General features: G+C 45.4%; 1 long non-coding RNA gene across 2 annotated transcripts in view; it reads right to left on the reverse strand.

The window, feature by feature from the left end:
- LOC129386243 (uncharacterized) overlaps positions 1-15,979 on the reverse strand; it is a 525,736-nt gene that overhangs the window by 250,761 nt on the left and 258,996 nt on the right. For both annotated transcript variants that reach the window (XR_011893867.1, XR_008613688.2), the window contains exon 3: positions 14,225-14,316. This is a non-coding gene — a long non-coding RNA (uncharacterized lncRNA). The remainder of the gene's footprint in view (positions 1-14,224; positions 14,317-15,979) is intronic.

Raw genomic sequence — 15,979 nt, forward strand, 5'->3', positions numbered from 1 at the left:
GGCTTGTGCATCTGCAATGTTCAAGGCCACAAAGGCACTGGTGCGTTTCCTGAAATGCACAGGCCTGGATGACCGCCTATGACTGATTCAGCGATGAACGCTTGTGTGCGTAACAGTGCAGACTGTGCACTTCTTTCGTTCTTCTCTTTCAATTCCCTTTTCCCCTTCCCCAGTGCAGGGTAGCCTACCGGGCTCAGCCTGATTAACCGCCCTGCCTTTCCCTTATGACTTCTGGCTGACTGACTGTGTTTAGGGATTCATCTGTACACACAGTGTTAAAAAATATTGTAATTTTTTCTGAGCTATTAGGAGTGGCTCGTGCAACCTAAGGGTGCTATTTACATCAGGAATATGAAAATAAGACATAGACAATACATGCCAAAGATAACAGTAAATCAAAATGCCACCACCTTCATCCATGTTAAAATCATTTCTCGGGAAAGCGGCTGAAATCACAGAACGTAATTAAATATGCTTGTGCCGCTATTCCGGCGCGAGCGTTATCAAAATAACACACGTGCTCATAAGGCTAAAGATAAGAAGTTTATGTAGTAGATAGTTGCTTTTTGTATTGGGATATAACTGTACGCGCATGCAATTGAATGCAGTTACAAGGAACACCTTTACTACGAAACGGCCGCTATGCCGAACCGGATAACACCGCCTGCCAAGCTCGCTTTCTTATTGTACACTCGCGCTGAATGCTCCAATGAAAAAATTTATAACAAATTTCCTACTTAAGCGAAACAATGTACGGGTGCCTGATCACATATTGGTCACTTACAACCAAGTAACAGCCGCGAATTTGGTTCTGCCTTAGCGCTGGCAACATAAAAAAATCTATCAATGCCTGAACAACGGAGCCAGGCGTAAAGCGCAAGGCTCTGAAAGCTAGGGTGATATTCCGGTGCAAGAGTGTACATCTTACACCATCGGGGATCTTCTCGGGTGACGAATTTTGGAGGCACTTTTACGAGAGTTCGCGCCCACAGAACCGGACGCATCGGCGTCCGAGGGCGCGACAGCGTTCCTTGAACTGCGCCGAGAAAACGTGCTTGGTGTTGTGCCAGAAACGCTGTCTAGTAGATGTCGACGCATCTTACGCTAGCCGGACGAAACCTTGGGAAAGCGAAAGTAGATAGTCTGAGCTGAGCGCTTACGGTCCGCTCCACTCAGACCAGTGTATCCTGAGAATTTTCACACAGCTGGCCACTGGAGGTGACAGTGCGCGTGCACAGAGCGCTGACGCCAGCAACGGAGCGTAGAGCCATTCTTGTTCAATGCTTTTCTAAAGTCTAAAAGGACCTTGGTAAGAATGCTTGCCGTCACTCCGCTACCGAGCCGACTGAGCGGAGCGTTCGTGTGCGGCCGCTGTCTTCTGTGACGTCTTGCAGGCAAGCTGAATGCGCGTCGCTTGCCTCTGCAGGAGACGTCGTTTTTTAAAGAAAAATAATTCAACGCATTTCACTAAAGACATCTGCGCGCGTGAAATCTGAACAGAGCAGAGCGTAAGCGACGGTACGCTAAAACAGTCTACTATCACCGAAAGTAATCATCTGACAAGACCGCCGCTGCATTGAACTCCATGCAGCTGTCCTTTGCGTCGCTGCACAGATTTCCAAGCGAGCACCCGATCGACATCAATATTACTAGATTGGCGGTAATCAACTACTCGGTGAAGCGATCCGTGCAGCCACAAAAGAACAAAACAAATTTTTACAGTGAAATTGTATAGGACTAGGATCCCGAGATTTCTTCGTCTCCGTAGCCAAAAACTCGAACAATCGCAGCAGTGACGTCACTACACTTTCATATGTAAAGGAAAAGCCCGCCTAGAAACTTATTTCATTTGTGTTGTGAAAGCGCAAATTGCCAATGGAAAGGCCACGCATAGTTAGGACTCCCCAAAAGCAGCGTGAACACGATGAGCGGCGACGGCAACAGCAACGTCAATATGCCCAATGGCGTCGTTCTCAGGCTGGCCAGGACCCAGTTCAAGGCTACGTCACATTGCCCTATCGGACAAGGTGATACCACAGCTTCACTAGCCGACCACCATCACAGCGGGGATTAGAACCCATTTTGTTAAAATAAACACTGTGTTATGCTAAGAATGAAGATCAATTCGTTTCATGCAGCAAGCTAATTCTGCCCAATTCAATGCTCTAACTCACCGCCTTTATAACGAGGTAACCGGTACAACAAAGAATATTTCGGGTGCCGCTTCCTTCGAGTCGTATTGCAGACGTTTCGTAATATATTTCGTAACCAAGCGCGATGTGTGCCTCGTCTCTGATTTATTGAGCGACGGCCAATCTCGAATACTGCGTGCCGACGTTCAGGGAAATGTCCAGACATTTTGTAAGAGTCGTTAAGGATGAATATGAAAGTTGCCGCTGGACCACAGTTTGCAGAGTTTACCTTAATACTAGCGCGAGGCTGTTTGTGTGCAAATCTGCTGGAATTTACGAGAATGTTAAGGCTATATCAGATCAGCCACACGATTGGATAATGCTAATGTTGCAAAATGCCATGACAGCTTTGCAGGAGTCTGCTAAAGGTCACGTACAAGTATTTCATACTGTCTATGTGTCCAATAGATGCTGTTCAGTGATGCGTCAAATCGCTTCTGCTTTCCTCAACTGAATATTCGCGGTTATTGGACCAGCGAGAGTACACCTTTGCTCAGGTACAGGTAGCCATTCCGAAAGAAGTGCCAAATTTAGGTCACAGGGCAGGGGGTAATATTGAAATATTTGTGTTTTCCTTTTCTGTGGACCGCTATGGCTGCCACTGCAACAACCAGCCGTCTGTTTTCAATACTCTTTGCTGAAGTCGGACATGTTCGGTCGGCGTCTTACTCCTGGAACCGCCACGAGGAATGCTGTACTCCGTTACTACGCAGTTGCTTTCGTTTTTGTAGTACGCCTGCAGGGATAAGAACTGAGGAAATCTAATATAAAAAAACTCACAAAAGCAAATAACCAATGATGGCCAGCACCGCGCAATCTCCTGAGTGCTTTCTCTGGCAACAAACCTCTGCCGGGAGCATCTTCTATGAATAAAAAGAGCTGTACACCTCGTCTGGATCTGATACCTGATATACTCTCGTTACCCACCACATTCATTCCGGTTCGGACCCTCGGCTGCAGAGCTCTGCGAATTGTTAGCAATGTTTTGCGGGCGGAAGAAAATTTACGGACAGTATGAACACCATTTTTTACTCAGTCACGTATTGAAGGAGGAGCAACACTGCACTTATTGTAACTTTTATCAAAAAGGAAAAGAACATTGCGGGTTCAAACATTCCACTGATTGGTAGCGCGTGGGTGTTTTGTGCAGTGAAATTTCCAAACCGTGCTTGCCGTAAAGAACGCGCTGGAGCCGTCTAAGCAGGTATATGGCTGATAAATAGGTTTACAGTGTTGTATTTTCTTGACTTGCGTGATCCCACTAGCAATGCAAACACGTTCGCCTGTGCATCAATAGTTCCCTGCGGGGCATTCGATTTCATAAAGTGTAACGAAGCTCACGTCCCTCCTTTCTTTCATTTCATCCCGCAACCTCTTTCCCACTGCGTAGGATATTTTTTTTATTGCATAGGGCTTCTGGTTATTCTTTCTGCCCTTCCTTCCTTTTCTGCTTCTCCTCCTATGTGATTCCATATTCCTGGCGCACTGTTAAGGGTTCTTGCCTTGGTTGTTTGTGGAACAGCGTGAAATATTTGACAGCAGAGCTGAAGTTTTCAGATAATTCCATGCTAATTTCGTGCAACAAAGCGATCTGCTGGTTTAGAGCTGCCCTGAACTCTATCTTAATAAATTTCAATTTACAAAAATAATAAAAATAAGAAAGTAAACACCAGTGGCCAGAGAAGTCGCGCTGTGGGCTTTTCTAAGGACATCATGTAATTTGTTTACTGCATTAAGTAAAGTTATTCGACGTAAAAATCTCAATTATGAGGACAACTGCGTTCAACTGAAGCTGTAATTTTAAAGTCCGTAAGGTTCACGGGTGAATAAAATAGAATACAATAATATTGTTTCAGTTAGCTGCGGAAAAAAATTATCGAAAGCTGGCTCTACGACACCTATTAGATGTACAGCGCAGTTTATGCAGATTTCGGTCGCATAAACTCCTCTACAACGCCCGCACGCGTACATGTCGCAAGCAACTAAGAGTTGCTTTATCCCCTGAGATCTATAGAAATATTTTTTTGACTCTCTTCAGCGAGCAAAAGCACTTTAATATCTTTAATCATATTAACCTAATTAATTTGTATGATAACCTAACATTTTCTTAGGGCGAAAGATGAGGTAAATAATTTTTTTATCGATAGACCTTTTACAGCAAGCCGTCTGTGCACCTCGCACAGGGGCCGCCGTGGGAGAACCGCCATTGAACGCCTTCTGAATCAGGAGTAATCAGGCATCATCCGCCGCCGGCAACTCCAGCAACGATCTGCCGAGAGGCAAGGAATCACTTAGTACTATTTATTTATTAAGTGCAAGAGTAGAGAGAAGACCTGCTCTTTTGTGAACTGCAAGAACTGTGGCGTGAACTTGAGGGTGAAGGATTATTCTCCCGAGAAAGAAGTTTGAGCCTGATACAGTGTACCTACAATTGTCATGTTACAAGGAAAGAAATATCGTGCCTAATTGGCATCACAGGTTTTTTTTTTTTACTCGACCTTGGACTGATGGAGCACTGGTAGCTCGCCCTGTGCTGGGTAGCTCGCCCAGATGGACCGATTGGCGGTAATAACTTCCCGAGCAACACCCCCTGCAACAGCAGCACAGCGTTACTGCCACCGCTAGCACAAAATATCACGGAAGGTTGAATTTCAATATCGATGCACGTCAGCGCTACGACCTCCCGACGCAAACGCGACTAACATAGTCGAGCAAATTTCACTTTCCATAAGAGCGAAGTCAAACGTGGAATAATACGGGTGCAACCTGACTTTTCTTTCGGCGCGGGTAATCAGACAGTAAGCTAGCAATCACTGAAACATTTTAGTCCACGCGTACGCAAATACATATTAATTTGGGCAAATCAGAAAGAAATTCTCGGGCGTTCTGAACAACGCTGGTGACGAAATTGACGCGGTCAGAACCAACCACTCTGGCCGGAGCAGATCGCAAAGAGGCCTTTTATGCCCACGCACTCACGCCTAATCCAAGACGCAGTTGTTGCACATACAGTTAACGAAGACAAGCCTACCACTTTGAAGACTAGACTTTAATAGGTAACATCAAACTGCTGCATTCGTCGCCTTCAGTCGGTAAGCTTCCACACAATGCAGACAGGTTACAATGCAGACAGAACCTATAAATGAAATTCGTATACTTTCCCTTCTTATGCATTTTGTCTTGTGGCTGGCACAGCATGGCCTTAGTTGCCTTTGTGCTATTAAACCCCAACTAACCAACCAATCAACCTTCTTATACGCATTTGGCCAAAGCTTTTATGTCGTACACTCGCTCGCTGCCCACCATAGTGGCCAAAATAGCGCTGCCCCGAGCCGTGCCTGCGGCCATCATGGTCCCCGTAAGCAGCGAGCAAACGTCGATCAGAAGGCGCTCAGTAGTAGGAGCTCTCACGGGACCTAATATGCCGGCACCCATGGGTATGGTGAGGTAAAGGACTATACGGCTGCCCAGGCACATAAATCACCCCGGGCGCCACGTCAATAACACCAGCGTGCAGCGCTATGGCCGATCCCAAAGTGCGAATCTAAGCGTTTTTGCTAAGAATGACTGATTTTCACTTTCTTGCGTGAACCGGTTGGTTATATGACATTGTCAAGAAAGAAAAAGCCCATAGGGATTTCTCTTGTAGCTTCGTGCTACGTACAGGTGGGTGACAGATTATTTCTTTCAATACTAATATTCGAGGCTGCTTGCGCCCACGTGACTTCGGCAGCTGTTTTTATGGCGGAAGATGCCCCTCTAAGCTGCTCAACCGTAAAGAAAGTAAAGTTCCCAACCGGGGTACATCTTTGCCAATATGACAGCGTGAAGGTGATCGGAGGCTGCAGAGTTGGAGCCGACGACCGCTAGCAGTCGAGGCAGACGGCGGTTGAACAACCACGTCAGCATTTCGGACGTTATTGGGCATTAAAGCTTTAGTACCGTATATTTCAGAAAGCGCGTTGCTTTTGCGGAGTCGTTTGAAGGCCGCAGGGTGCCGTCAGCGAGATTCCCATTTGTCCGCATGTTCAGAATTTGTGGGCCTTCCCTAGCGTTTGGACTGCTGCCCTCACGTGTGTATAGCGACTCGCACTTCGCTAAGCAACAGTGTCGACGGAAGTCGTCTCCGTCTGCTACGTCAATATATATGCCCGGCACAAACGCAAAGCGTTGTAGCAGAAGGCCCGCAATACTAACCGATTTCAAACCGATCTAAATAAAACAAGATAGTGAATAAAGATCTTCAGCCTCTCCTTTAGTTTGCACTTATGCAATTTTGCACTTATGGTTGTCAGCCAACATCACCTGCTAGACTTAAGGCTTTTTCGCATGGCACCACTGCCGTTCAGCGACAGCAAAATTCGTGTCGCTTCGCGACCACCACGACCTTCATGCGACCACTGGGACTGGGTGCCGCCTGTGTGCTCGTGCCAAAGCGGAGTCGTGGCGATAAGGGTGATTGTGGCACCGTCGAAATAGGGGCTTTTGCTGGCTACGTTTATATTTTACCGTATGTTGCCGTTTGCCACGCTGTGCAATCTTTAATTCATCGAAGCTGTGGATGGGGCGATTATGAATGTTCATCGCTTTTAAGTACTACAAGAATTATACCATTACATTTCTAAACAAAACATCAGAATGCATCAATTTGTCCAGTTTCCGTAGTGTATCTATTGTAACGGTAGAGAGGCTTCAATACATTGTCAACAGCGGGAAACCTTGGCCACCATACCAACGGAAATTGCGCTGTGGCTGACGCACTTTAAAGATATCTACGAAAATCGCTGTGCGACGTCTGCGCAGCAGCGATCATTTCGGGCAAGTGGCTGGATGTGAAACAGCTTTTAGGACTTCTTCCTCATAGTGTTAAGACCGTCTCATAGTTCAATTTTTGATGCCAGTTTCTTTTTAAATTATTGCGTGTTAATATTACGCTTAGGTAATATTAAACTTGAATAAACACTACTCATGTTACAGTAAAAATAACACTGCATGCTGACGCATCATTCATTTTTTTATTTCATATCCAGCACTCGCAAACTAGAATCCACCTTAACTGTTTAATTTGTTTTAGAAGAGCGGCCGCTAGCAATCGCTTTGCCAATATAGTATTTTATGCATCCAGCAGGAATCGAAAATTTTTGTTCCTACGCTTGCTTTTCGAACTGTGTTCGGGAAGTAACCAGACTCATGCGCTCACTTTCTCATTCACTGAAGTTGCTATCCAGTATTTCGTAATGCAGATATTGATTGCCAATCTAGTTCTAGATTGGCAATCAAAAGTTGTTGTGGCACGAATGCCACATCAACTCAAGCCCAATGGGTCCCCCAAAAGTACAAACCCAATTTCTTTCCCCTTACACAGCGGAGCGAAGTCTAACGAATCGATCATGTACTGGAGCGTTATTCAATAAAGAAAAAAGGCAGAAAGAAAGGAAGTGAGACAGAAAAGAAGGAAAGAAAGTTTGAAAAAGTAAACAAAAAAAAAACGAAGATAGAAAGAAAAAGAAAGAAAGAAAGAAAGAAGGAAAAAAAGAAAGAAAGAAAGAAAAAAAGAAAGAAAGAAACTGTTCATCCTCGTGCCCTCTTTCTGCAAGCCATAGGAAATCGGCATTTTGCATTCATGGCATTCCCACTTGTATATAGTTGATTTCTCGTTGCCTGGGCTAGCTTATATAAGTGTGTGCATGTGGATGTGTAAAAACGTCAAAATATGGCTCCTCGGAAAGCTTTACAACCTTTTTTTTCTTTTTTGAAAGCAGGAATGATTTCTTGTACGGAAAAATGTGCCATTGTTGCATTGGAGGTTAACCGTCTCATTTCTCAGCACACTAATTCATCTAGGCGACCGCGACACCAATGCATTTCATGCCCTTTGAATTTATGATGTAACACTATAGAAGAATACAAATCACTCGAACGCGTGCGAACTTTACTGCCTCGCATGATGCACGACTCTTTGAAAAACGATAGTCCATATTGCACACCAGCACCGATGGCTGTGTTGTTACCAGCTCCTAGCTGTCAGGAAAGACAGGAAAGAGTTCCAGCAAAACACATGGTCTCTACTTGTAAAATTCTCGACAAAATATCAGCACGCTTTAACAGCACCTCCGATTTGCAAGTGAAATATAAGCTTCGAAAGCCCAGAAATGAAAATTATAGATATAAAATTTAAGATATTATGAAAGAAAGAGATGTAGTCACTCTATAATGGTGACGGCTACTCCTTTTTCATATCAGAAAAAGACAACAGTATAAATTGAGATATGTAGTAAGAAAAAGGAAAAAAAAAACAACGTCCTAGGGCCAAACATCCACAACACACAGTCCTCCACACTCACGAACATATAGATACAAAACGCAAATGCAAGTCGCACTACAGTTTCCTTGTGTCGATGCACCAAAAGCAGTATCTCTCACTTTTTTCGGTAAAGGTCCACGTTTCTGCGTTCATGGTATACGTGTGCCTTCAAAATTTTGATTGAAGATTCGCTCGTTCCGTCTTCATGCAAAATTGTAGCTTCATGAGAAAGGAGCATGCGTGTGCTAAAGTGTGTACTGTAAGCTGTACAACCAATGTGAAACTGCGAAAGCCTCGTTCATCCTCTACTGCGGCGCATTTTATTTGTCGAACAATTTACAGCGACTGTCAGGAAAGAACTGCCTATCCCGTCTTATAGTATTCGGCTATTTCTGTTGAAAAAAAAACATAAAGACTATTATATACTGGGGGTATCAGCGAACAGATATAAAATTTTCAAGAAGGATGCCTGTGGCAGATAGCAAAATTCTTGCTCATGAGGTGGTCTGCTCGAAGCGGCGGGCACTACTCGTACAAAAAAAATGATATGCATAATTGACTAATTAACAAACATCCCCTAATTTTGTTTCTACGTAATTACTTTATGGTCCATATTGCAATTTACATGCCGTAGGGTTCGCAAACGGATCCACTTGAACGAATTGCCAGATGACAGCAGTTTCGAGATATTAAGTTCCGAACTTTGCGGAGAAACGCATTGGCGTTCCAGTTACTTTCTTAACAAAACGCCGTTTTATGCATTCAAGCACAAAAGTAACTGGAACGCCAGCGCAGTTCTCCGCGAAGCACGCAAATTAATATCTCGAAACTGGTGTCAGGCTGAAGATTCATTCGAAGTGGATCCGCCTTGCGAACTCCACAGCTATAATTTGTAAATTGCGATCTAGGCCATAAGGTAATCAGTTGGAAAGTTAATCAGAAAATTTCTGTTATTTAGTCGATGATGGATTTCAATATTTTGTCTCAGTAGTGTCCGCCGCTTCAAGTTGACCCCCTCATGAACAAGAGTTGTGCTATCTGCCACAGGCAGCGTTTAAGAATTTTGGAAAGTGTTCGTTGATACACCCTGCACATGAGTCATTCACATAACTGGGATTGGTCGTTTGTCGTTTGTTATAGAGGAGCCGCGTCACCGATAGATAGGCTTAACCACCTCTGTCGACGAGGTCTTCTTTCCGATATGAGACTTTACGTTTGCGGAGCGTTGTTGCTTGATTCGAAGCCGTTTCGGAGTGACTTTCGCAGATAGATGCTTGCGTGTGTTTGTCCGAGCTCTATATTTTCGTTTGGTCCCTAAGTATAGTGCGCGAAGGATGTTCCCTTTTTTTTTTCTTTGCACGCGACTGTGATGTACCTAGCCTGCTGCGCATTTCTCCACAGTAAAGGGGGGGAAATGTCTCAATTGCTTAGTGGTTAGTGCATTCGGGCCTGCATTATCGCGCGCGCGCGCGCGTGTGTATGTGTGTGTGTGTGTGTGCGTGTGTGCGTGTGTGCGTGTGTGCGTGTGTGCGTGTGTGCGTGTGTGCGTGTGTGTGTGTGTGTGTGTGTGTGTGTGTGTGTGTGTGTGTGTGTGTGTGCGTGCGTGCGTGCGTGCGTGCGTGCGTGTGTGTGTGTGTTTGTGTTTGTGTTTGTGCGTGTGCGTGTGCGTGTGTGTGTGTGTGTGTGTGTGTGTGTGTGTGTGTGTGTGTGTGTGTGTGTGTGTGTGTGTGTGTGTGTGTGTGTGTGTGTGTGTGTGTGTGTGTGTGTGTGTGTGTGTGTCATTGTTTTAGCCTCCATAAATGGAGGCCACTGAGCCTATGAGCAACTTGAAGAACAAAAGAAGAAACTGTGGAAAGGCTGCACCTCATATATAAATGTCCACTATTTTCTTCTTTTCATACTTCGCTATCTGCACTTGAATTCTTCCTTCCGTCTAGTGTATATTTCAATACTACATGACATTATTTGCCATCTTATTATATAAACAAATAACCATTGAAAATATTAGCCCACCATGCCGTAGGACGGCTGTTCAGCCTCAGATCCTAGGTTATTATAGCTTCTTTTTATTTATTAGCATTAAATGCAAGGAGAGGTTTGCACCATTACTGGAACCGGGAACCCCTTTCCGAAAGGCAATTAAAACAAAAGCACGAAAAAAGTGAGGTACGTGAGCGACAGTCAAATAGTACTAACATTCGCAAGCTTTTAGCCACAGGAAAAAGTAAAAAGACGCTAAGAGGCATACACAGTCCCGTAAACGAGTGAATGTGCGCAAAAGAGTCTGAAAACACGCACATGAAACCAGTCCATGTCTACAAAACAAGGTACATAACGTATAGTAACGCCCCACGTGAGCAACACACACACACACACAACATAATATAGAATCTCTGATATTCAATGAAAACGTCCTAGTGGGGACAACCACAATAGATTCATTAAGAATCTAATACAGTGTAGCTTTAATGTTTCTCATGGTCCAAATATTATGTATTCTTTTCGAGAATGAGAGCTCTGCGCTTAACAATACTCAATCGTCCTGTAGTCTTCGGCTCACGATATCGTGTCACTCGAGCACTCAAGGAGAAGGCGCAGCACGGTTTCGCCTGCGTGGCCGCAATGGCACTGCGGACTAGCAACGTGTTGAATCCTGCGTAAAAATGACCCTTGAGTGCTGCCCGAAGCAACAGACAGGGGAATGATGTTTCTGTTGTCAGACAATTTTGGCTGAATGTGTAGTATAATCTTAAGATTTGTAATGAATAACGCTGAACATTTCGATTTCGGATAAATGTTTTGTGCTAAGTAGACAGCATAACTGTATTCGCAGCAGGCAGATTTGACTCTTGGTAAGAGGCAGATTTACTGTATTTTTATCTTCGTGTGCCTGTTTTGTAGCAGCGTCCGCTGCAGTGTTTCTAAGAATATCGCAGTGTTCTAGAATCCACTGATAAGCTATAATGTGGTTTCCTGCGCTGCCTTTAATGAGTTATTTGATGGTTTCGCATAACAAATGTGTATTCAACAGATTTTGGTATGTTCTCTATATTTCTGTGCGATCCCCACTGACGCTACAAAAAGAATGCAGACGAATTGTTTTGGCAGGACTCATTCGTTACACAGGCATATACCTGGTGCATAAAGAGTAAACTTCGAATGGTGCAAGTTGTTGCACAGCTATCATGAACAGATCTCTCTTACGTATGATATCCTCGACTGATAATTCTATCTTGGGCATTGTCATATTCTAAGCAGGATAACTGAGATCCATTCTGCTTTTTTTTTTTTGCTTTACCTGGAAGGATTGGTGCTAGAAGGATTGGTGCCGATTGAAATTACTGACATCAGAGTGAATGCACGTGAGAACGTACTGGCGATTGATGTTACGCACGCGGCCGCGCTGAATATCCTGCATAACGTCACCGACTTGGATGGAAGGAAGGTCCGTTCCCAGATCCCGCTGGGCTCTGACGTCGTAACCAGTGTCCTCTACAACGCAGATGCCGCCATTCCCAGCTCCGACGTTGAAGTTCTTGTATAACCAGCCAGTGAAGCTGCTGTCATCGCGAGTGTTACCCGCCTGGGCAACTCACGCTGTCTGACGATATTATTCAAGGGAGACTCTCTACATTCCTGTTTAAAGGTGGGCCATTTTTGGCATCATTACGACCTCTCGTACCGAATCCACTACAACGCTTCAACTGCGTGAAGCTGGGTCACGCGAGAAGCGCATGCAAGAATACAGCGGTATGTTCTCGCTGTGCTGAAACCTACTCCGCAGATGATTGCAGGGCAAATGTTCAAATTGTCATGGGTCCGATGAGGCTTCGTCAAAGGATTTACCAAACATTAAAAAAGAGCTGGCTGTCCCAAAACAAATAGCGATATATCATTGGTCTCATCGGGAGACGGCCAAAACCCTCAGAAAGCGGCGATATCGTCGCCGACGTTCGTTAAGAAAGTCGGTGCCTCTACCGCGTCCGTCGTGTGCGCTGCTACTCCACCTCCCTTGCCGCCAAGACCAGTCGCGGCTCATACGAACCAGAATGCTGAAAAAAGCAAGGCTGTGGCTGATGCAGCTTGGCCAAGGTTGTCAAAGCCACAGCCACCTGCAAATTTGCAGCGCCCGTCGGCAACCTTGAATTCTGAACCTCCCGCCGATAACCTAAAGAGGACAAACAAGTGATCATAATGCTGCGATCGCTGATGAACGCCACCCGCGTGCTCCTCAGCAAGCTAGAAACGCCGTCAGCTCAGAGTGCACTTCAGGTACTGGATGCTCTAAGTCTAGTATTTGCAAGCCCTGAGTAGACACCATGGCTCATCCAATATGTCATTTCGCACTGAGGTCAGACAAGCTTCGATTTGACATTAGGACGCCAGAGAATTCAGATCTTGCATCTTATCTTTCCGTCAATATATTTTCAGAAATCGGATTCCTATAATCATTATTTGTGAACCCAACGTACGTGCTCCCATCAAATTGTCAGGAAACGAACCACTTCTTCCGCCGACGTTCGAAGAGCGCAGCAAAGTCATCGTGTACATCCGCACAGATTTTACGTATGCCCACCATGCAGTACAACCACATGATAACAATCAATATGTCTGCCCACGTGTAACAAAGAAGCAAGTGTCGTTCATCCTCATTGGTGTCTACACGTCACCGTCAGTACGATTTGTACGTGATAGACTTTCAGACATACTGTTACAGACCAGTGGTCCTTGGATTATAACGGGAGATTTCAACGCCCATCACTTACTGTGGGGTAGCTCGACAATCAATTCCAGATGCAGGAATCTGGTGTCGTTCGCCTCTGATTACGACCTTTGTGTCATGAATGATGGCAGTCCTACATACCTGCGAGGTCTTAAGTGCAGCAGTTGCCTGAATTTGGCTTTGGTATCACGATGCTTCAGCTCGCAAGTTCAGTGGTTTTCAGGCATAGAAAACACATGGAAGTGACCACATTTCTACATACTTGCGGATCGAGGGGCTAAACGATTCCTCCTCGTCGAATGCAGTTCGACGAGGAGGAATCTACTGGACAAAGTTTAAGCTAGACATGGAAAAGGCATGCAGAGAAGATCGCACGTAGCCTGGAGGAAACTATCACAGAGATGACTCAACGGGAGAGGACAACCCTAACGCTGCGGCCCACACCATAGCCAGAGGACTGACTTTCCGAGCTGCGACGAATATAGACCCCTCGATAGGGTAATCGGATGTATGGGAATGGGAAGACAGAATGACCAGGTTCAACGACATCACCAACCATTACAAGATACAAAGGCGCACTTATCCGCCACCCTATCCACAACTCACTATATCGCAAGCTGTGCAGTGGCGACGATTACAAACCAAATCATACAAGAGACCAATACTAATGCACGCTACTTATCCAGACATATACACAACAGATGCATGTAAAGTGTGCGGCACAAGAGCAGCGCTAGGACACATGCTATGGGAATGCCAGGAACTAATACAGGACAATGCGAGCGCAGCCTCCATCGACAGCCTCCGCGTGCGATGGCAATCCGCGCTGCTCAGCTCGAACCTAGAAGACCAACTCTGGGCAGTCCAGCGGGCCAGGGAAGCCGCCGTGAGGCAAGAACTTTTGGCCATAACCTCGGCGGGTGCCCCAGCCCACTAACTCACCGAAATAATTCGAAATAATAATAATAATAATTCGAAATAAAATTTTCTCATTCACTCACTCACAATGAGAAAAGCTTCATGCCTCCTAACGTTGACAGCGAACCGGTTCCAATTTGACGTTGAACTGAACAGGCTCACCGCACTTCGACGACCACCTGAAAGGAGATACAGAGGCACGAAGCCAGTTTGTGACCTGAGAATGGCATGGAGAACACAGGAGAAAATCCAGCGCCGTTTGGACAAATTGCAGGAACAACGCCAAAAGTCCTTTTGTGAATCACTGGACACTCGCAAACCACTTTCACACAGCTGGAGGACTGTTCGTGGCCTGCGCGCGTCTCCGCAACAGCGACATCCTTTCATGGCTTTAGCCCTACATCACTACCAGACGCAACATGAGGTCACAAATGATTTTTGTGCGCGGATCGCTGGCGTGTGTGTCACCTCCAACGCCGAACTCGTGAGTTTCGTCCCTGTGTCTCGTGGCCCAGAAATGCAAATTACATTTACTATGGAAAAACTAAACGTCTCTTTGGCTACTTGTCGACGTTCATATTCGCTTAGGCCTGACGGCATCACCTATGCATCTTTTCCCCATCTTCGACAAGAGGCCAGGTAAAAGCTGTTGAATTACTACAACCGCTCATGGTATGAATGCGTTGTTCCACAGCAATCGAAGGTTAGTAGGCTCGTACCGTTACTCAAACAAGGAAAGTCGCCTTTCGACCTGGCGTGACATCGCCCTGTTACCCTGGCAAGCTCCATAGAGAAAGTAATGGGAAAGATCATTCCTACACGCCTGGCATGGTACCTTGAATGCCACAATGTGTACCCTGACTTCATGACAGGTTTTCGGCGAGGCAGATCATCAATCGACAATGTTATTGACCTCACAACACTCGCATAAAAAAACGGGATATGCTTAAGCTTCGCCTTTAGGAGTGCAACGCGACAGTACTCAGATTCCTGACTGCTTCTCACGCTTCCCGCCAAGTGGAGCCTATGTAACCGTAATGTTTACCGGGAAACGCTCGCCGCGAACGCTATGCACGAAGGCGGGCACGCTGGTAGAGACGCCGCCTTTTGTGTGGGCCGCGATGCCGCGGAGACGAGGCCATCCGGAGGTATTGCAAAAAGCTGCCGTTATGACAACGTTTTCTGCAGGCCTCCAACATCATATATTTGTGTGATGCGAATAAAATCATCATTATTATTATTATTATTACTATTATTATTATTATTATTATTATTATTATTATTATTATTATTATTATTATTATTATTAGCCGGGAGCGCCGCTCCGTGACCTCCAACATACTCACGCTCCGGCGCGCGCACATGGCGGACGCCGTGGCCAGTTTATGTATGGTAGAAACGCTGGAAAAGTTTATTTTTATTTTTTGCGTAACAGAATTATGTTTTCTCGTATAGTGAAATTACAGTCCGACGGTATATGTTTGTAGGTTGTGTGTAAGTCGTACTTTACATTTTTTTCTGCGTATTTTAGCTTGCGAAATTCGATTCAGTAGTTTCCTTGCGCCACATGGAGAGCCTGGGTATGAGTGGTTCGAAAATATTTTTGCCGAACCGACGTCCAACGACGGATTTTCTGCGACACGGGGCCCTTAACGCTATCGCGTTAAAATGCCTCAAGGACGCATCAGTGGCGCTCTTTGCTGTGTGAAAGGGGCGTACGATAATGTTACACGGGAAGCGATCTTCGAGTCATTGCAGGCTGTTGGAATCGGTGGGTGAATGTTTCATTGGATCCACGACTATTTGACCAGAAAGTACTTTTCCGTGCTGACCGAAGATGGC

This window comes from Dermacentor andersoni, chromosome 4 (assembly GCF_023375885.2).
Source record: "Dermacentor andersoni chromosome 4, qqDerAnde1_hic_scaffold, whole genome shotgun sequence".
Lineage (NCBI taxonomy): Eukaryota > Metazoa > Arthropoda > Arachnida > Ixodida > Ixodidae > Dermacentor > Dermacentor andersoni.